Source organism: Protopterus annectens, chromosome 1.part2 (assembly GCF_019279795.1).
Source record: "Protopterus annectens isolate FY-2018-M chromosome 1.part2, PAN1.0, whole genome shotgun sequence".
NCBI classification, from domain to species: domain Eukaryota; kingdom Metazoa; phylum Chordata; order Ceratodontiformes; family Protopteridae; genus Protopterus; species Protopterus annectens.
Window position 1 is genome coordinate 833,627,203 of NC_056727.1, and position 23,225 is coordinate 833,650,427.

Sequence of the window (23,225 nt, forward strand, 5' to 3'; positions counted from 1 at the left end):
CATCTGGCCGGGAAGTGCATTCAGGGCAAATGGAGCCCAAATCAAATGCACCTTCATATCAATCAAAAAGAAATGCTAGCTGTACAGAATGCACTGACAGCCTTCAAGGACTACCTTCATCCAGGACAATTACTGATAAAGATGGACAACACCACGGTTATGTGGTACATTTATTTATTTATTTGCAGTTGGTTTACCAGGATAGTCCATTGGGCCAAAATGAACCCGTTTTCAATGGAGTCCTGGGGAGAAAAGCTCCATAACAATCTCAATACAGTAGGTTATTAACGATAGTTATACAATGCAAAAAGTTCAAGCAAATAATTACAAAATAGTTCAGCATACATTAGAAATTCCGTATACTTATGATGGATCATATAGATGATACAGACTAACAAAGTAAATTCATATTACGATGCATAAACTTAAGAAGTGCAGTCTAGTACGTTATATCAGACTAGTACATTTTTGCAAGTTCCATAGGAAACAGAGTGTGAGTGTTAGGGAAAAAAGGAAAATTTGAAATAAATAAAATAAAATCCACGTCAGCAGAACCAGCAGCAAAAAATCCAATGTTGGTGTTTTATTAACATCCACTTTTCGTTCAAAAAGACTGAACTTCTTCAGACGGACATCAAAAGGTAGCAAATGTAAAAAAAACTCCTTAAATACACAATTATCAACACATGATACATGTGAATGGACCAACCAAATGTATCATGTGTTGTTAATTGTGTATTTAAGGAGTTTTTTTACATTTGCTACCTTTTGATGTCTGTCTGAAGAAGTTCAGTCTTTTTGAACGAAAAGTGGATGTTAATAAAGCACTTTAACATTAGTTTTTGCTGCTATTCTACTGATATTTTGTTTTATTTATTTCAGTTTGTTTTAAAAAAAGGAGAAGCAGGGGAAGGATGGAAGATGAGGTAGCCAGAGTTAATTATGTGAGGTGGGAGCAAGAGCATTCCCACTGGGGCTAAGTCTAGAATGAAGAGATCTTTTGAAAATCAAATGGTTAGGGATTGTGCGAATGGAAGGTGGAAGGGAGTTCCAGAGGCGAGGTAGGCCGTAGGATAGTAGGTTTTTTCCAGGGGGATGAATTGGTTTATGCACTTCTAATAGATTTTGATTATGAGACCTTAATACTCTATTTGGCAGATGCATTTAAAGGCAGAAGAAAGTGAGGGACAAAGGGAGGGGTTGAAAATGAGTTTGTGGGCGTGAGTTAATTGTGTGTAGGTTAGATGATTAGGTAGCTCTAGCCATTTTAGTTTTTGAAGAGAGAGACAGTGGTGGGTTGATGACTTATGGCTAGTAGCGAACTTGGCAATTTTGTTGTAGCAGGAGGAGAGTTTTTTTTTTTTTTTTTACAGAGGACTGTAGATTAGTTAGGAGTGGAGCTCCATAGAGAAGGGAGGGGATGAGAAAGGAAGTAGAGAGAGTGATTTTAGTGGCAGGTGTAAGGTAATGATTTTGTCAGAGAGCATACCTAGTTTTGGTGGGTTTTTGATATTTAGTTGTATGTGGGAGTTGAATTTTAGTTGGTTATCAATTTGGACCCCAAGTAACTTGGTATCTGTCACCAGTTCCAGATGTGTGTTATTTTGACTCATAATTGAGAATGTATTCATATTGAAAGGAGTGGCTTTAGTGGGGGTAAATACCATTAATTTGAGTTTAGAAGCATTGAGAGCTAGGTGATTATCTTTCATCCATTGCTCAGTGGTTGAAAAGGCATCTTGTGTAAGTTTTAGAAGTGTGGGAATGGATGAGGCAGAGCAGGTAATAGTTGAATCATCTGCATACTGGATGATATTTGAGAATGGGATAGATTTGTGGAAATCATTTATAAATATATTGAAGAGAAGGGGACCCAGTATGGAGCCTTGTGGAACTCCGGTAGGGGTATTAAGAAATGAGGAGGTGGCTTTCTTCCATTTTACTGCTTGATATCTATTGGATAAGTAGCTGGAGAACCAAGTCAAAGAGGAAGGACCTAGGTTAAGTTCAGAAAGTTTAGTTAAAAGCAGGCTATGAGAGATGGTGTCAAATGCCTTGGAGAGGTCAAGAAGTAGGGTAGATGTAATTTGGCCAGAGTCACGGGCTTTGTTTACAGTTTCAAGGAAGGAGAGGAGGGCTGTCATGGTGCTATGATGTGATCTGAATCCATGTTGTGAGTGAGTTAGGAGGTTATTATCTAAGAGATGTGGTAGGAGTTGAAGTTGGACACACTTTTCTAAGAGTTTAGAAATGGGAGACAGGATAGCGATTGGGCAGAAATTGGTTACATTGTTATTGTTGCCACCTTTATGTAAGGGTATGATAAAGGCCTGTTTCCAGATTTGAGGTACTATACATTCTTGTATAGAGCGATTAATTAAAATGCTAATGGGGTAGGCAGTTGCATCAGCAGCTATACTGAGAAAGTAAGAAGGGATGTTATCAGGAGTGTTTACATGGCTTTAGTTTCCTAAGGAGTTTCTTTATAGTAGAAGTGGGAATTGGTTTTAGTGAGAATAGAGGAGAGTGGGAAAAGTGGGTGTTAGTGGGTAGTGAAGATGATGAGAAAGTTTGAGATGGAGAAGAGGTAGATAGTATAGAGTTAGTTGATGGGACATAAACAAGTAGGGAGGTTCACATTCCTACCCCCTCTGCAGACTAGCCATGGCATTGTGGAACACGGCCTTGAGCTACCAAGTACAACTACAAGCTCAATTCCTGCCAGGAAAGATGAATGTTCTGGCAGACGAACTAAGCAGAAATCTCATGGACCCTCACGAATGGAAACTGGAACCACGGGTTTTCAACATGTTGGCACGCAAATGGGGGAGCCCAGACATAAATCTTTTTGCCTCACCCCAGAACTACCAGTTGGACAAATTTTGCACAAGAACTCATCACAAAAAAACCTGAAAAGTGGATGCTCTGTCCTTCAGCTGGAAAAACCTATCAGTCTATGTCTTTTCCACCCTTTGCTCTCCAAAGTTCTACTAAAAGTCAAACAGAACAAACCAAAAATGATTTTGATTACTCCAGACTGGCCTGGTCAACATGGTACCCACTCCTGCACAGTGTGTCGCACATTTCTCCATGGCACCTGCCTCAAACACCTTCCTTACTGTCTCAGCAGGAGAACCAAATTCTGCACCCTCAGCTCCAAACATTGAATCTTGCAGCTTGGCTAATCACTTAAATTCCCCCTTAGCATCCCTCAGCAAACATGTGATGGATGTCATTTTGGAGGTGAGAAGACCTAGTATTAGAAAATCTTGTGCTGACAAATGGAAAAGATTCTATGCCTGGAATCCATCTCAAGGGATGAGCACAACAGTGCCCAATTTACCTCAGATTTTGCAATACTTAACTGAGATGCTTCACAAGGGCCTGTCTTTTTCTTCCATAAAAATCCATGCCTCAGCCATTTCAGCTCATTACAACACAGACCCCCCTCTCATCCTCTTCTAAAGCAGCATCTCAGAGGGGCCAAAAACTTGAGACCACCCAGGAGAGCTCCAACCCCTGCCTGGGACCTTAACTTTGTATTGGAAAAACTCACTCTACCTCCTTTCAAGCCAGCTGCAACTGCAGGCTTAAAATTTATTTCCTGGAAAACGGCCTTCCTTTTAGCAATCACTTCAGCTAGAAGGATATCTGAATTACAGGCCCTTATGGCAGTGGAGCCTTTCATCATCTTTCATGCGGACAGGGTGTTACTCAGGATCAGTCCATCATTCATGCCCAAGGTGGTATCCAGTGTGGCTCTTAATCAGTCCATTCATTTGCCAACTTTCTTTCCCAATCCACAGAACAAGGGAGAGCGGATTCTGCATTTATTGGATGTACACAAACAACTTAGATTCTACTTGGACAGGACTAAATCTCAAAGAAAATCTGAACAACTGCTGGTAGCATTTGCTGCAGGGGCAGAGGGGAAGGCTATTTCAAAGCAAACTATTTCTAAATGGATAAGCCATTGTATTCATTTCTGTTATAAGCACCATGGAAAACCTGTCCCCAGGGGATCAGATCTCATTCCACCAGGGCTGCTTCTACTTCAGCAGCCTTTCTCAGAGGTGTTTCTACCAGGGATATTCTAGAAGCTGCTACCTGGAGTTCAGTTCATACTTTCACCAAGCATTATCACTTACCAATTTTCTCTAAATCCAGCGCTGGCTTTGCCACTGCCATTTTGCAGGGCCTTATAGCTGTTCCTCATGCTGTATAAATCCATCCTCCCAACCTTAGCTTTGGGAATCTACCCAAATGTAATGATTGCAGCAGTGAAACACGATGAACATAATACAGTTGTGTACACTTACCGTAAATGTAGATGTTCAAGTGTATTCACTGTTGCAGTCCTGGTTACCCTCCCACCAGCCCCCTGTTTTCTTTTACTATACCTCTTCTTTTTTTGACTATGCTTAAAAGCCTTTTTGGTGTATTTGCTTTTGTTTGGAAGTATATTTTTGTGTTTCTAATTATATATGTACACACACACACACACACACACACATATATATATATATATATATATATATATATATATATATATATATATATATATATATATATATATTGCTCCCCATTTGGGGGGCACCTGACATCTGGGGCAAGAAAAACTGATGTAATGGTGTCGGCTGCATGTTTTATACCCCTGACGTCATGGAAGAAGGGACAGCAACCGACACAGGACCCAAGACTTTGTTAATCAGGCCGACTGAGGGCAACCTGCCTGCAGATTACCCAAATATAATCTTTAAATTTCTAGTCTCCCACCAGGACCCAAGTGCTCTTCAGCAATTACATTCTGCTTGCTGGTAAGCCATTAGACCTCAGGAATTTGTTTAAAGTGTTCAGATTTGTAAAGTAATACTTTTTTCTCTTATCTTGGTGGGCTCTGCCCCGCTCTGTTCGCCCTCACTAATGCTTGGGCTGTCTCCGCTCCCCTTCCTTGCCCCCTATTCCCTCCCGCCCCCACTACCTCTATATTTATAGTAATCACAGCCACACCCACAGCTCACCCTCACATCACCTCTACCAATCACAGCTCCTCAAATCACATCACATTATACCACACCAACTTGCTCCACACAAAATACTCCCAATCACTCTCAGTCCCACTAGGCATTTTTTACATCACCCACACTACTTCCCCATCCACATATAGTGCAACCCTATAATTCCTATTCAGACCCCCCCCCCCACCTAGAACCAACTTAAACTTTATATCCATGACTATCACACAACTAAGTTTAGTCTGTCTTCTTATAATTCTTTACAACACCACAAGTTACCACTTTAGCAATATCCCTAAACTTAGTAGCACAACACTACATTATGCACTCTCATATACAGACACCACACATTATAATAATGTCTGCCCACAATTGTTCAAGAACTACATAACGGACTAATTCAGAACTAAACACATATGCTCTCATTCCTACTCCAAAAAAAAACAATACTTTCTCACACTCCTCACCAAACTCCAACATCTGTATCACCATTTTATCACCAGGCTCACCATAAGTGGAAATATCCACCCCAACCCAGGCCCAAATCCATCCTGTCCAACACAAATGTCAGAACATAACACCCCCATTTTCTTCATCCCTGAGCAAATCAACAACAGCAGCAAAACCAACCATCTTTTAATGCTAAATATTAATATTAGAAGTATAAAAAATTAAATACTTGAACTCCAGGCCACAATAGCATACTACTCCCCAGACATAGTTGCTTTAACAGAAACCTGACTAAATAAAAACATAGCTAACTCAGATGTTCTCCCTACTGGCTACAATATCTTTAGACAAGACAGACCACTTTGTAAAGGGGGTGGAACTGCCTTACTGTACAAGTCCAACTTAACTGTCCATCAATTACCAAAATCCTACCCCTCCCCCAATAATTGGGACATACTTATCTCGCAACTTCATCTTCACCCTCAAAAGGTCATCACCACAATTGTGATCTATATTCCACCTGGTAATACACTTGCTAGCCTTGAAGACTTCTTATCCTGGTGTTCTTCCACATACTCACAAGAAACCCTTATTCTGGGGGACTTCAACCTAGATTGGTTCACCTGTATATCAGAACCACCAAGTAATCTAATAAATCTCCATGGCTACCAGCAGCTAGTCCAAATTCCAACTAGATTTGATAAAAAAACTAAAAGGGAATCCATCCTTGACTGGGTCCTAACTAGCAGCCCCACCACCTCACACAGGCAGTATCCTAGACACTTTAAGTGACCACAACATAATATACTTTATACGTAGTAGAGTAGAACAAGGATATGTAAAACCACTAACTATATATCCACTAGAAACACACAAAAATTCTCTCTTGAGGCCCTCAACACTTTACTCTGTGACTGGACCCCCCCCCCCCAAAAAAAAACCCTCCCACTTGACCAGGCTTTAGAATATTGCAACAAAACATTTCTACAACACCTAGACACTGTCGCTCCATTGTGCAAAATCAAGGTTAGAACCTCTACAAACCCCTGGCTCAGTAAAGAAACCAAACAAATCCTCAAGTCCAGAGACACTGCCTGGCTTTACTATCAAAAAAACAAAGAAACACAAAGCCTAACTAAGTACCAAGAACTGCGCAACCATGCAAAAAAATGCATTAGGCTGGACAAAAAATCCTACTACACAACATTACAAACTAAATACCAACACAACCCCAAAAATTTTGGAAAAATGTAAACCAGCTACTAAAATCCCCAAAGGCTACCCCAAACCAACCACCCCTGACACTAAAGTTCCCATCGAAACACAATTCAACTCCCACTTTGTGAACTCAATTCTATCCTTAGTATCACAGGACAGTTCCTTCCTCACTATCCCCCCCAACACAAATAACACTAATACAAACTTTACCCTCAAAACAGTTTCCACAACTTCAATCAAAAGTATGCTCTCCAAAAGTAAAAACCTCATCAACAGCAGACAACCTACTCCCAAGCTATTTCTTGAAACTCACAGCAGATGCTATTGCTATCGCAGTCTCCACTCATAAACAGATCAGTTGTTGAAAACTATGTGCCCAAACTCTGGAAAATATCCTATGTTACACCCATACATAAAGGCGGGACCTCCACTGAACTTAATAACTACAGACCCATTGCTTTAGTCTCCCCCCTGGCCAAAATCCTAGAAAAATGCATCCATACCCAGATGCTAAACTATATCAGACAGCAACATTCTGTCACCTACTCAGCATGGTTTCAGACCTGCCCATAGTACCACTACAGCCCTCCTCTGCTTCACAGACACAGTAAACAGTCTCAAAAATGAAGGCCTACAGGTGTCAACTATTTTTTTGGATGTGTCCAAAGCATTTGACACAGTCTCGCACCAAATTCTGCTAAACAAACTAAACCAATGTCACCTATCAAATTCCACTCTTGCCTGGTTCCAAAGCTACTTAACTGACAGGTACCAAGCTGTGGTGAAATGGGAAAATTATCTCTCTCCTCAGTTGCCCATAACTATAGGAGTCCCTCAGGATTCTATCTTAGGACCACTACTATTCACAGTCTTCACAAATGACCTCCATACCTCCACACAGCATGCATCTATCATTCAGTATGCAGATGACACTACCTTAATCTGTGCTGCACAAAACATTCCCACCCTCCTGTAAACAACTCGACTAGCATTCTCTGACGTTGAAAACTACCTTACCAAAGCCCAACTTATCCTCAATCCAAAGAAAACTCAGCTTATGATCATAACCAGTTGTAACAAAAATACTGATAACAGTCAATTCACTATCTACTCCACAAATCCTAGTCCAATCACTCCAGTGGCACAGGCTAAGCTATTGGGAATAACCATAGACTCCCACCTAAAATTTGATAGTCATCTCAACTTAACTATTAAAAAATACATGCCAAACTGGGATCACTCTACCGTATCGAACCATTTCTTACCAACGACACAAGATCAGCCATTGCTCACTCCTAACTTCTATCCACCCTACTCTATGCATCTCCCATTCTGACTAATCTCACCAAAACTGAACTAAGCAAAATGGAAGCCTGCTATAACAGAATTGCCCGCTGTGCTGCAAATTGCTCATATAGAACTCATCACTGTACTGCTTTGAGACAGCTCCACTGGCTTGAACTGCCCAACATCTTAACCTACAGTCGGCTCTGCCTCTGTCATTCTATCTATTACCTCCCCAATAAGTGCCCTGCCCTCAAAAACCTAGTACAACATCACTCAGCCAAAAGGCCTCTTAGATCATCAAGCAAACTACTACTAGAAGTCACCAGCAGCTACAATAGCTTTGGAGATGCGCTATATAGTAGTTCAGTGGCTAAAAAATGGAACTCTGTCCCCACTAGCATTCAAAACACATAATCCAAAGCCGCCTTTAAAGACCTCATCAGGCAACATCTCAAGCAAAGTTGGCAGTGCCATGATTGCTCCCCAGGCTAGTGAAAGCGGATAAGGTATACATATTAAATCTTGAGTACTTGATAATAGTTTTCAGTCTTACTCACAAACACTGGCTAATCTACAATGTATGTACTGTACCTGTGTACTATGTATGTATTCTACCTATGTTCCAAATTTCAGCTGTACACCACAAATCTATTAATTACCTTTATTTTTAAATTAATATTTTTTTTGTTTGTTCTCTCCACTGTAACTGTTGATGTGCCACATACCACTGTAAAAACATGTCTTTTGTAATTTGTGTGTATACTGATCATGTCTAAATAACTAAATGTATCTGTAATTTTTCTTTGTGGAGCTTTTCTCCCCGGGCCTCTGCTGAAAAAGGACCTTTTCGGCTCAGTCAGACACCCCCGATTAACAAATGTAAAATAAAATAAAAATAAATAAAAAAAAAATAATGACTGCAGCAGTGAATACACTTTAACATCTACATTTATGGTAAGTGTACATAACTGTACTTTTGACTGCCTGATTCAGTGGGCTTTGAGAGACTAGATGCTGACAGCCCTGAACATCACAAAGAAACTCTTCCAGAGACAGGCATTTACTCTGAATCTGAAAATGTCCTCACTGGTGTCCTCCTAGAGGGTAGTCTTTTTGGGGGTCCCTCTATGACACCTTCATGCAGACCACCTTCCTCCACTTCAGGAGGTGGAAGATTTAACAGAGTTATTTTTATGAACTGGCAACAAAGACTAAAAACTCCATATCTGAAAACTGCAGTAGTACCAGATATCTGACTTTACCCAAAACTCCCACTCATTAGACTAGACAATTCCCTTTCTTCCCTTTGTAGCAAGGGTAACTGCACTGGTGGATGTCACGTGCTTAGGGTTTTCTTTTATACAGGAAACCCTCAACCAGTCCATGTAAGTGGATGCCTAGGATTTTGCTTGGGGAGCTCACTCCAAGGGTCTCAATGTAGAGGGCTTATAGGATCACCAACAGAAGAAAAAAGCAAATCACCATAAAAGAAATGTGGCTCTCATCCAAGGCCTGAGAGCATTGAGCCATCTTTGGAAAAAAAGAGGTCCTTCAAAGTGCTGACAGACAGTACTACATTTATGAAGTACATCAAAAAAATGACTGGTACAAGATCATACCCACTCTGAAGGTTAGCCCTGATAGCTTCGGAGGTGGTTATCCAGCACATCATGCTAAAGACCGAGTATGCATTTTTTTATAACTAAAATGTGTGTAAAGAAAACATGATCAATGCAGACCTGTGTGATGGATGTTATGTCAAGAAGGCTTTCAAAAGCTTGTGTACTGATGAGATGTTCACCAGATGGACCTTTTTTCTTTGAGAGTAAATTGACAGTTGACACTGTTTTGCTGCAGAAGTGAGAAGGTCCAGATGATAGATGCCTTCTCCATAACATGAACAGGCTACTTTCTACAAGACCTTCACCCCTTCCTCTTGATTCCCAAGGTCCTCCAGAAATTGAGGAATGAAAAAAAAAAGATTATTCATCTGTCTCCCTTTTGGCCAAGGCAACATTGATTCTTTCTGAAGATGGCAGAAGGATGCCACCAGACACTCAGGGACATGGTAGACCTACTTTCTCCAGTTCATCCCAGCCTACAGACCCTGAGACTAATAAGTTTGTAGGATATGGTATATTTTCTGTTCTGGCACAAGTACACAGAACTCAAACTGTCAAGTAATCTAGAAGACCAACCACAGGGTGGTCCTCCCTCTAAAGTAGAGGAGGTGATTGTCCTGGTGCAAGGCAAGAGGGAAAGACTACAGGAAACCATGTTTGCTTCTGATTCTACAATAACCGAGTGACTTGCTAAAGGCTGGACTAGTCTACACCTACATTAAGGTCCATCTTTCATCTCTCTGTGTTTGTCTGCCTTGGGATCCACCCTTACCTAGCTTATTGCAGATTAAGCGGTTACTGAAGGGGTCCTGCTATACATTTGGTCACCAGGAAATAGAGTGGTGCCCCCTGACACCTGAACAATGTACTGGAAAAGGTTTCCCAGGCTCCATTTGAGCCAGCAGTTAACACGATATTAAAATCTCCCTCCCAGACAACTGCCTTCTAGAAGCCATAACTTCAGCTAGTAGATTTTCAGAGCCACAAGCCTTAATTTGCACTCTACCCTTTTTAGTTTTATTTAGAGATAGGGGTTAACCTTAGAATTTAGTACTACCTTTATGCCAAAAAATGGTTTCAGAATTCACAATTAGCTAGACCATACTGCTACAAGCTTTTTTCCCAAACCTTTAGAACATGGGAAATAGCAGTCTTCACTCCTTGGATGTGCACAGCCAGCTCAGGTTTTACCTTGACAGGACTAAGGACTTCAGGAAGATTGAATGGCAGTTCATCTCCTTTGCTGATGAGAGGAAAGGGCAGACGATGACAAAACAGAGTATCTGCTGATGGCTGTCATATTTTTTCCTGCTAAAATAGCAAAGGCCAAGATCACATCTGTCTGGTCCATTGAAAGATGATTCTACCAGGGCAGCAGCCACAATAGTGTTGTTTATGCAAGGAGTGGATGCCATAACCATTCTAGAGGTAGCCTCCTGGTCCTTGGTTCACAGCTTCACTAAGTACTACATACTGTTCACTTTGTCCAAGTTTAGAACAGGGTCCTTCAGGTCACCTACTGCATTTTACTTTAGTCTCCTTCACCTATGATTTCTAAGCTGTGGGAGTCATCCCAGAAGTAATGAATACTGCAGCAGGGATTGATAGGAAATCCCTGGCACTTAAAACCAATGCCTAACCGAAAGACACCATGCTTGGGGTTTAGAAATGGTCTGTTTAGTAACCCGGTTACTAGAAGCACGTGGAACAACAAGCTGTTTGGTTTTCCTCAAGTCCTAGGTTCTGTGTAGGCAGTACAGTAGTTGCCTCTGAACATCCAAGGAGTGCAAAATCATTTCTTCTCTGTCATGGGGATAAGGACAGAGGTTTAAAGCCAATTCTCCTTAATAACTCTGGGCATAAAAGAAGAGTTTGTACATAAACTGACTCTATTCCTATTTCAAAAGGATCTAGAATCGTTTTTTCTAGCAAGAATTTGAAGTCCTATAGTCGATCAACTACTCTTTTTGGGAGCTTTAGGTGGGGAATCCTTTTGAGAAACTGTTCTGCTAAAAATGAAGTTAATGGCAGGTTCGTTGGCAAGCAGGTTGAGATGGCAAATAAATATACCCTCACTAAGAAGCAGGATAACACTTCTGCAAATAAATATGAAAGGTGCTTAAGAAACAAGGGCACCTATGTGACACCAGGAGCTCCTGCTTTCTCTCTTTGGTGCTAGAAGGAGAACTTCTTCCATTCTGCTAAGTAAGACTTCATAGTTTTAGGTCTCCTGGCTTCGTTCATGACTTTTACCATTTCTTTCAGAGAACAGGGTCCCAAAGAGTATCAGAGCCATCATCCAAGCTGTCAGTCTGTAGGTATGGGTGTACCAAGGACCCCCTTGAGCTGGCTTTTAACACTATGTGCTTCAGCAGGGATAACCAGTGTTGCCTTAGTCAAAAGGGGACTATAAGTAGCATGTTCAACTGGAAATGCTCTGTCATGATACCGAGAGGTGTCCTATTGGTGAAATAAGGTAAAGGAAAGGACATCTGGCATTTATAATTCAGATATCTACTTTATCTTCAGAGTCTGAGGAGTTACAGTCCGTCACTTGGGAGGTCTCCCACCTACACCTGGATGACTTGACTCCAGACACAGAGGGCTTGTTTAGATCAAGTTGCCAAATGTGTAAAAACTGGAAAAATCTCTAAGCCAGCATATCTCAATGTTGAAATGAAGGGTGAGGGGAGGTGATCTTGAGGCTGAAGATCTGCCAAAGGGTCGGTGCCTCAGAGGGGAGGGGGGGGTCGTCCTTGGTCCGTGACTGACCATCCTGTGGGTAGCTTCGCCGTGCAAGGGAAGTAGAGCCAAAAAAAAAAAACAATCAATTTGCCCAATGGCTGTCTATATGATGTCTCCTCTCAGCTGACCATCTACTGAATGAAGAGAAGGAAAGGGCCATATAGCTGAAAAAGAGGGATTAATGATCCAGAGACAGTATGGCCAAAATGAGGCAAACAAACCCAGAAAGAATGAATGACAGATGGCTGAGCATATGTCACATTCATACCAGGAACGTAAAAACATCCATGAGAAAGATAATGGGAATCCACCTCCACCAAGTAAAGTGAGGGAATCCACCTCCACCAAGATGATTGCTACCAGTGGTGTCCCGCACAGCTCGGAACTGTGACCTCTCCTGTTTGGAATATACTTTTCAGAAGTCAAGGCAACTGCAGAGGTCCTCTGGCTGACTAAATCTGCTGATGATTGCAAGCTGGTTGCAATTACCGAATACTGCAGCAATGATCTAATTAAGAACATCATACAGTTATATAGGTAAATTAATCATAACAGTAGATGTTCTGATAGGTCACTGTTGGGGAGTACCTGTTCCCACCCATCATCCCCAAACTGAACTCCCCCCCCTCCTAAAGGGTTGGGGTGGAGCCCCATCCTTTTCCTTCTTCCCCCACCCCTCTTTGAACTAGGATAGTTCTGAACCAAGGTAGGAGTTTAACATAAAGTGTGGCCCCCTTAATGTGCCCACAATCTAGAGTGTAACAAGTGTCTGTTAAGTTTTCTTTTCATTTTGTCCTGTGTCCTGTGGGTACTTGAACTAGGGCTGCAGATAAGGAGGCTGCCATGCGTTGAGAGGGTAAGAAAGCTGTGAAAATGGAACAGGCTTATGTACCTTTTATTCCAGCATGCTTTTTCTTGCCTAGCGGGTGGACCTGTACAATGGGGGAGGGGACTTCAGCTTCTGAAGACTGGCTGGCTGGATGAGACACCTAACAGAGAAATCCCAGAAATAGCGAGTCCTGCAGCTGTGATTTAACTGGACATCATCTTTTAGGGTAAATTATCTACTCAATTATAATTTCCTTTTAGAAAGAGTGCTCAGACCCATTTCTTGATCATAAATACCTCCTACATGGTATGTGGGGATCTTTCAGTCAGCGCAAGATTTCAAGCAGTGGCAGATGGAGCAAGGACTAAATCTTGAGGAATATCAACATCAAAGAAATGGTTGTGGTTATCCTGGCTGTTGGAGCTTAAAAGCTAGTCTGGAGACCAAGCTTCTTTACATAATAATCATTACTGTGATGTAGTACATTATCAAGCAGGGGTGCAGCCTTTCCCTCTTCGCAGGCCATCTCTGTATGTTGTGACATAGCGCTGGTGCCCAGCATTATCCTAAAGGCTTCATATATCTCACCTCAGCAGAATTCTGTGGTGAATCAGCTAAGCAGGATGACTGCAAATCTATTGAATGGATGCTGGACATGCATCTTTCTAGACCTTACCTCACAGGTGGAGTGTACCAGAAATTGACCTTTTCTTTCTCTGAGCAACCAGCAGCTGTGGAATTTCTGCTTGAGATTACCTTGCAAGACAACTTTAACATTGGATAACTTCTCCTTTAACTGGATTGGGCTGTTTTTGTATGGCTGATGTTCTTCGTGTTTCACTGTTGCAGTCATCACATTTGGGTTATCTTGCCAGGGGTAGCCTTCAGTCAGCCCGAATACCAGAGGCTTAACATTTCTGTGTCGGTTGCTGTCGCTACAGGACTGACGTCACATCATCAGTGGTATAAAAACAGGCAGCAGATGCCATTACATCCGTCTTTCTTGCCGAGAAGCCCGAAGCAGAAGCAGTTTGCATGAGTGTTGGTCGGCTGTTACCTGAGTTTTTTTTCCGAATTGAAGTTGAAGTCTTCTAAAGCTAAGTACCCCGTTGGGGATCCTTTTTTCTTACTCTAACCGATGTCAGAAAAAAGTTAACAATTGTCTCCCCTGTGGAAAGCAAATACCACACCAAGACTTCTATTCTTACTGCATCACCTGTTTATGCCCTGACCATGACGTCCCCCTCTGTTGCTTTTGTGCTTTGTTCAATGCCAGAACTAGAACTATAAGTCGTCTGGCCCTTATTGTAGCTAGATGTTTTCATTCTCAGTCCTCGAATTCCAATATGGCTTCTGTAAGCCATCCGACTACCGATCTTCCGAAAAAACGTAAGGATAAAGATAGAGACAGACTGCACAGGACCAAAACCGCCGACAGCGCTTCCGTTAAACTAGTCGTCAGTTCTCCGGTCTTCAGTGAGGTGATTTTGCAGCCCCTCATGCCCGCTTTTGTGGATTCGCAGGCCGCTACCAAGACCCTTTCGGAGTCTGGTATGCCACGAGACTCTTCTTTGACTAAGGATCCTGCGGATGTCTCTACTTTGAATGGGTCTGGAGCTCCTGAGCAGGCACTGGCTTCCGAAGAAGTACTTCGCACTACCGATTCTCGACACAGACCGACTTCTTTTTAATTTTCAGTTCTTTTGAAAACAACTGAGTTTCTAAGGCTCAGGGTACAAACCACATCCAAAAAAAACAACAGCCCAAGCTGAGGCACCTGCTTCCTTGCTTCAGTCTCAAATGCTTAAAATGGCGGGAGACCATATAATGCTTATTAGGGAAAGCCAGGCTACCCCTTTCAAAAGAAAGAGACTTGTACCCAGTAGTTTTATATGAACAGGAGTTTGATGACTCTGATGCATCTGAATATGAAGATATGCAACCCCTCTCTGCTTATGAGGATTCTGATGCAGAGGAATCCATCCCTTCAGCCTCTCCACCCAAGGACTTTTCCTTTGGGAAACCCTACATACTTTAAGGGAACATTTCCAGTGGGAATGTCAGGACTATCCTCAGTCTAAAAAGAGACTCTGAGAATTCTTAGATCTACCACAGCACAGACTGCTGGCCATTCCTCCTGTCCTGGATGTTATGGATGATGTTATTATGGAATCCAGTCTGACTCCTGACACCCTCCCTTTTGCTCCCAGGAAACCTGACCGGTATTATAGAGTCCCTGACTCTCACAAATTTCTTTTCAAAAATTCTACTGCTGACTAAGAGGTCATCTCTCAAGGACCTAACCTAAAGGAATCAAAGCAACCTCAGCTAGGAATCCCGCCCCCTCAGATAGGGATTCCCGAGCATTAGACAAATGGGGTAAAAAAGTATACACCTCTGCTACTCTTGCTATTAGAGCATTAAATTGTCATTTCCACATGCTAAAATTTCAGCAACATACCATGGAACTCCTCAAACAAAAAATACCTTCTTTTCCTGCTTGTGCAGAAAATAGAGTTACAAGATTTAATGCATTCTGCAAGTCAAGTAACTAAGCACACCTTACAATGTGGTTTTGACACCCTAGAAGCATCTTGCAGGGCAGCAGTCACTGGTTCTGTTATTAGAAGGCATGCTTGGCTTAAGGAACAAACCTTGCCAGACCATGTCAAATCCAAGTTATTGGACACACCCTTGAACAAAGGCACCAAGGCAGAAGAGGTCTTAAAAAAGATGGAAGAAAAAGTAAAATCTATGCAGACCGTTAAAGACTTCTTACAGGTCCAGCCACCAAGGTTCAGTAGGCATTGCCCCTCCAAGCACTGGTCCTTTCCTTCCCCCCTGCAGGCCAGCTCAGCCGAGACCCAGGAGAAGCGGACCCCCCCAGACAACAGCCCCAGAGAATGCAGAGATCTAAGCAATGGAGTTTCTCCTCTTCAAAATCAGGGAGTGCTAAGCCACCCCCCTTATGGTAAGAACTCACAATGACTTTACACTTCCACCCCGTCCCTCTGCCCACCTGCTCGTGCCCTCAGGAGGAAAACTCTCCTTCCACACAGACAACTGGACCACCATTACCAATGACCGCTGGGTCCTCAACATAGTGTCCCATGGATACAAATTTTATTTCCACATCTGCCAACCCCAAAAGAGTTTCCAGATCTTCCTCCAAACCAGTGGGTAGAGGCCAAAAAGCAAGTCCTTTCCCTGCTCTCCATGAGGGCCATAGAGCATGTTCCTGTAGAACAGATAGGCCATGGTTTCTACTCCAGACTCTTCCTTGTACCCAGAAAAGAGGGCACATGGTGCCCCATCCTTGATCTATCCATTCTAAACACCTTTCTGGTGATACCAAAATTCAAAATGCTCACCCTTCAGCAGCTTCTACCTTTGCTTTCCAAGGATGTTTGGTTAGCCACCCTAGACCTAAAAGAGACCTACCAACACATCCCAGTCAGGGAATCATGCAGGAAATACCTACGTTTCAGGGCAGGATCTATGCACTTGCCATTGCTTTTTGCAGACAAAGAAATATTCAAATTTACCCATACTTAGATGATTGCCTGATTCAGGCAGACACTCAGGAAAAGCTGCTTCAGCACCTGACATTTGTAAAGGACCTACTGACCTCCCTGGGATATACTTTCAATGAAAAGAAATCAAAACTAGTCCCCACACAAAAAATTGTATTCCTGGGAGCAATTGTGGACACAGCATCCCAGATGGCATTCCTTACTCTAGAAGAACAAGCCTACCTGACAGGCTACTTCTCTCAACTAGCCACCAGAACTCAGTTATCCACAAGGAAAATCCTGCAAGCTCTAGGGTTTATGGGCTCTTGTATTCTACTCATTCCATATGCCAGACTGCATATGCGGAAACTACAATGGTACCTAAAGAGCCTTTGGTGTCAGCACTCTCAAGACCTAGAAACTCTTATACCAGTGATACCTTGTTTAAGGAAAGTTTTTCTTTGGTAGGTAGCAGCATGCAACCACAACAAGGGACTTCCTTTCTCATAACCTCACGCCACCCAGACCCTCACCACAGATGCATCAGACTATGCCTGGGGTGCTCACCTGGACGGCAGGTGCATTCAGGGCCAATGGAGCCCAAATCAAATACATCAGCATATAAACCTAAAAGAGATGTTAGCTGTTCAGCACGCCCCGACATCTCTGACCTCTACTCTCCCTGGGACATCTACTGGTCAAAACGGACAACAACACAGTGATGTGGTATATCAACAAGCAGGGAGGGACTCTCTCTTATCCTCTCTGCAGGCTCGCCATGACCCTATGGCACACGGCTTCAGCCATGCAACTACACCTGCTAGCACAATTCCTGCCAGGTTCTCTAAACTCTCTGGCAGACAACTTAAGCAGAAACCTGCTAGACCCATATGAGTGGCAGCTAGACCTCAGAACCTTCACCCTTGTAACCCAGAAATGGGGCACCCGAAGCTAGACCTCTTTGCCTCCCACTCCAGTCATCAGCTCAGCATATTCTGCACCAGGGAACCTCACAGCAAGGCCTGGAAAGTGGATGCTGTATCCTTCCAGTGGGTAAACCTTTCAGTTTGTGCATTTCTCCCTCTACCACTCATTTCAAGGGTACTGCTCAAAATAAGGGAGGAAAAACTGAGGGCAATCCTGATTGCCCCATACTGGCCACGCCAGCACTGATACTCACTTCTGTACAGCCTGTCACCTCTGCCACCATGGCACCTACCTCAGATCCCAACACTCCTGACCCAGAGGAATTGAGAATTCATGCATCCCTCAATTGCAGATCCTCAACCTGGTAGCCTGGCTTATTCTTTGACCTCTCCTCAAGCTGCCAGCCTAAGCAAACAAGTTCTAGATGTTTAACGTGAGGCCAGATGCCCCAGCTCTAGAAAATCCTATGCTGACAAGTGGAAAAGGCTTTGCACCTGGATCCAGGCTAAGAGAGCCGGAACGGCACAGCCCTCCCTACTTCTCATCCTGGATTACCTGTCAGACCTCTACTACACAGGGGTATATCCTTCTCTTCCATTAAAATTCATGCTTCAGCCATCTCTGCTCATTTCTGCACAGAGCCACTGCTATTCTTACAACCTCTCATCAGGCAGTTCCTAAGAGGGGCTAACAAATTGAGGCCACCCAGAAGAGCTCCTACCCCAGCCTGGGACCTTAACTTTGTGTTGGAAAAGCTCACCCTGCCCCCCCCTTTGAACCTGCAGCTTCAGCAGAGTTAAAATTTCTCTCTTGGAAGACCGCCTTGCTTCTGGCCATCACTTCAGCTAGAAGAGTATCAGAGCTACAAGCACTTATGTGTGTGGAGCCCTTCATCATTTTCCATGCTGACAGGGTCTCCCTCAGGGCTAACCCATCCTTCATGCCTAAAGTGGTGTCCAGTGTGGCTCTCAACCAATCCATTCATTTGCCCATCTTTTTCTCTAACCCACAAAACAGGGGATTCTGCACTCTCTAGATGTGCACAGACAGCTCAGATTCTACCTGGACAGGACTAAATCTTTTAGAAAACTGATCAATTGGTAGTCAGCTTCGCTGCAGGAGCACAGGGCAAGGCCATATCCAGACAAACAATCTCCAAATGGATAGCACACTGCATTCATTTCTGCTAGAAACAGCATGGGAAACCACCCCCAAAGGGGGGGTCAGGACACATTCCACCAGAGCAACCTCCACCTCTGCAGCTTTTCTCAGAAGGGTCCCCACCAGGGACATCCTGGGGGCTGCAACATGGACATCTGTTCATACCTTCTCCAAGCATTACCACCTGCCTATCTTCTCCAAATCCAGGGCAGGGTTTGCTACCGCAGTCTTGCAGGACATCCTAGCCAGCCTCAGTCTTCTTGACTGCCTCCACCCTTTTCTTCAGCTTTGGGAATCAACCCAAATGTGATGATTGCAATAGTGAAACACGAAGAACATAGTACAGTTGTCTACACTTACCATAAGTGTTCGAGTGTATTCACTGTTGTAGTCCTGGTTTCCCTCCCTCCCTCCACCCCCCTTGTCACTCTCTCTCCTTACAAGGAAATTTTGGTATTTTCTTTGTACTGGTGGTGTTCCCCCACCATAACCTAGCTCCCTATTGGGGGGGGGGGGCTCCTGACAGGGCAAGAAAATCTTATGTAATGGTATCGGCTACCTCTTTTTATACCACTGATGACCTGATGTCAGTCCTGGAGTGACAGCAACCGATGCAGAAATACTAAGCCTCTGGTATTCGGGCCGACTGAAGGCTACCCCTGGCAGGATAACCCAAATGTGATGACTGCAACAGTGAATACACTTGAGCGTCTACATTTATGGTAAGTGTACACAACTGTACTTTCTCCAATTCCCGTCAGTTAGTGTTATCCTTGGGGATCTCTGCAGCAGGCTGAGGTCTAACATCTTGCTATACATTCATTAACTAAGGCAGCCATCCCTGCCCCCATGTCTAAACTGACATAGGATCGTAGGAGGTTACTAGGCTAATATCCTTCAAGCCTTTTTTAGTCTAGCCATTCATGCCCCAGTATTCCCAGTTATCCATTCCCACAACTTGGAAAGGCTTTGATATATGCTTGTGATTTAGGGCATCTACAAACTGCCCCATCCATAAGGGCCACAGGTGCGAACTGTGAGTGAATTTGTGATTTCCATCCATTGGTCCAAACTGCATTTGGATAGGCTTAGGGAAGAGCTGTGTTTCACATGAATGGGGAGCCTGTTCTAGAGAAGGGGACAATCTTTGGCAGACATATCTGCCCCTTCAACATGTTTTGTTTGTCATAGATGAGGTTTTTATATCATTAGATTGAGTAATTCTAGTGCTGTTTGTTTTGCGAATGTGTAGCAGATCCGTCATGGCTGTATCAGAGAATGCCTTGTAGGTTAGGCATAGATTGCCCCTCATTAGCCTGTAGGGGACTGAGTGCATGGACAGGGCTTTGAGGTGGTCTCTGTAGGACTAAAAGAATGCAGGGATGTAAATAATTTTATTGAGGAACCTGTGTGGCCACACCAGCTGTTGCAAATGCATGGTCAGGTGCATGCCAAAGGGTGCATTGTACTTGATTGCTGGTCTAATGAGGGCTGAGTATGGTGGGACTGAATTTCTTAGATCTGGATGCCATACCTGTATAAGTTCTGCAATGTAGAATGATCTTACTACAGTGGACACAGTGATCAATGTTCAGGTTATTATTAACCTGAGTTCCCAAGTCCCTTACTACTGGTTCTACTCTTAGGGGATGTTATCAGTGCTGTAATTTGCAGGGGTGATAGTCTTCCCAAAGGATATAATTTTGCATTTTTTGTATTGAGTTTTAGGCCATTTTGTGGCACCAGTTATTTGTCTGTGTCAGACCCTCCAGGAGGATATCTACATCTTTGGGGTCATTCGGTAATTGCAACCAGCTTGCAATCATTAGCAGATTTAGTCAGCCAGAGGACTTCTGCATTTGCCTTGACTTCTGAGAAGTATATTCCGAACAGGAGAGGTCCCAGTTCTGAGCTGTGTGGGACACCACTGGTAGCAGTCATCTTGGTGGAGGTGGATTCCCTCACTTTACTTGGTGGAGGTGGATTCCCATTATCTTTCTCATGGATGTTTTCACGTTCCTGGTATGAATGTGACATATGCTCAGCCATCTGTCATTCATTCTTTCTGGGTTTGTTTGCCTCATTTTGGCCATACTATCTCTTGATCATTAATCCCTCTTTTTCAGCTATCTGGCCCTTTCCTTCTCTTCATTCAGTAGATGGTCAGCTGAGAGGAGACATCATATAGGCAGCCATTGGGCAATTTGATTTTTTTTTTTTTGGCTCTACTTCCCTTGCACTTGCAGGGCGAAACTACCCACAGGATGGTCCGTCACGGACCATGGACCCCCCCCTCTGAGGCACCGACCCTTTGGCAGATCTCCAGCTTCAAGATCACCTCCCCTCACCCTTCTTCTCAGGATTGAGATATGCTGGCTTAGAGATTTTTCCAGTTTTTACACATTTGGCAACTTGATCTAAACAAGCCCTCTGTGTCTGGAGTCAAGTCATCCAGGTGTAGGTGGGAGACCTCCCAAGTGACGGACTGTAACTCCTCAGACTCTGAAGATAAAGTAGATATCTGAATTATAAATGCCAATGTCCTTTCCTTTACCTTATTTCACCGATAGGACACCTCCCTGTGTCATGAGAGAGCATTTCCAGTGGAACATGCTACTTATAGCCCCCTTTTGACTAAGGCAACATTGGTTATTCCTGCTGAAGCACATAACAGTGTTAAAATCCAGCTCAAGAGGGTCCTTGGTACACCCATACCTGCAGACTGACAGCTTGGATGATGGCTCTGATACTCTTTGGGACCCTGTTCTCTGAAAGAAATGGTGAAAGTCATGAGCGAAGCCAGGAGACCTAAAACTATGAAGTCTTACTTAGCAGAATGGAAGAAGTTCTCCTTCTAGTGCCAAAGAGAGAAAGCAGGAGCTCCTGGTGTCACATAGGTGCCCTTGTTTCTTAAGCACCTTTCATATTTGTTTGCAGAAGTGTTATCCTGCTCCTTAGTGAGGGTATATTTATTTGCCATCTCAGCCTGCTTGCCCACGAACCTGCCACTAACTTCATTTTCGGCAGATGAACAGTTTCTCAAAAGGATTCCCCACCTAAGGCTTCCAAAAAGATTAGTTGATTCACTATAGGACTTAAAATTCTTGCTAGAAAAAAATATTCTAGATCCTTTTGAAATAGGAATAGAGTCAGTTTATGTACAAACTCTTCTTTTATGCCCAAAGTTAAGGAGAATTGGCTTTAAACCTCTGTCCTTATCCCCATGACAGAGAAGAAAGGATTTTGCACTCCTTGGATGTTCAGAGGCAACTACTGTACTGCCTGCACAGAACCTAGGACTTGAGGAAAACCAAACAGCTTGTTGTTCCACTTGCTTCTAGTAACCGGGTTACTAAACAGACCATTTCTAAACCCCAAGCATGGTGTGTTTCGCTTAGGCATTGGTTTTAAGTGCCAGGGATTTCCTATCAGAAAGGAAAAGTCTTTTAGGGGAAAACAAAACACATAACAGCCTAGAGGCTCTTGTTAGGACACAGGCAGTGATACTAGTGCAGAATGCTGGAGGTTTGGGTTCAAGTCCCAAACAATGGCTAATATTTTCATTTCATGTTTGCAAGGTTTAAAACCAATGTCTAGGCAGAAGGCTGTGTGTGTCTCTGTGTGCGCGTGTCTCTCTCTGTGTCTGTGTAATTTGACCTTATCAGCGTGCTGTGGGTTCTCTAGCTGAAAGGAAAAGGGCTTTTAAAGGTAAACCCAACACCTCACTGCCTGGATGCTGCTGTTAGTCCAGAAGCTGTGATATCATCATAGAATGATGGAGGTCTTGGGTTCAAGTCCCAAAAAAAGGGCTAATATTTTCCTTTCATGCTTAAAAATTTTAGCGATCTTGTGATACAGAGCAGCATATTCTGGCTTTTTTCAAAAAGATAGATGAAGTCCCAAACTGCCTTTTTTTCCAACATATTCTTTGCCTTTTCATTTTGTCCTGCAAAGCATCAGGTTAGTAGTAAGGATTCAGGGAGGCATCATTAAAAAGTAAGACCTCTTTACCCTTTTTTTCCCTCCAAGAACAAAGCAAGTTAGAAGAATCAAAAGGCAAGTCCCCTTCTGGAAGAGATGAAGGCAAATGCCAAAGGAAGGGCTGTCTTCTGCATTCTTGGTGATTAGTTGTTCAGAAATCCTCTGTGTTTGATACCACTGTGTGCTATTTTAGGAGATTTTTCCCATACCAGTGTTGAGATTGTGGAATTGTATACATATATGAGCTTTTATGGGTACAAGGGTGTGCCTCTGATGTAGGAGGTCCAGAGGACCTTGCAGAGGCCTCCTGCAAAAAAAAAAATCAAATTTCAATCTGTACAACTGGACCATGGATTGTTTTGCAGAATTGATGAGTTATGATTGCTGGAATGCATTTTTTGACAACTGACACACTGTTAACGTGGTGCAAGTTCTAAAAAAATTGGATTTGTTATTTAAAGCCAGTAGTGCTACTGCA

General features: G+C 43.1%; 1 protein-coding gene across 3 annotated transcripts in view; it reads left to right on the forward strand.

The window, feature by feature from the left end:
- The window catches only part of RIOX1 (ribosomal oxygenase 1), a 1,390,763-nt gene that overhangs the window by 915,018 nt on the left and 452,520 nt on the right, over window positions 1-23,225 (forward strand). The window lies entirely within an intron of this gene.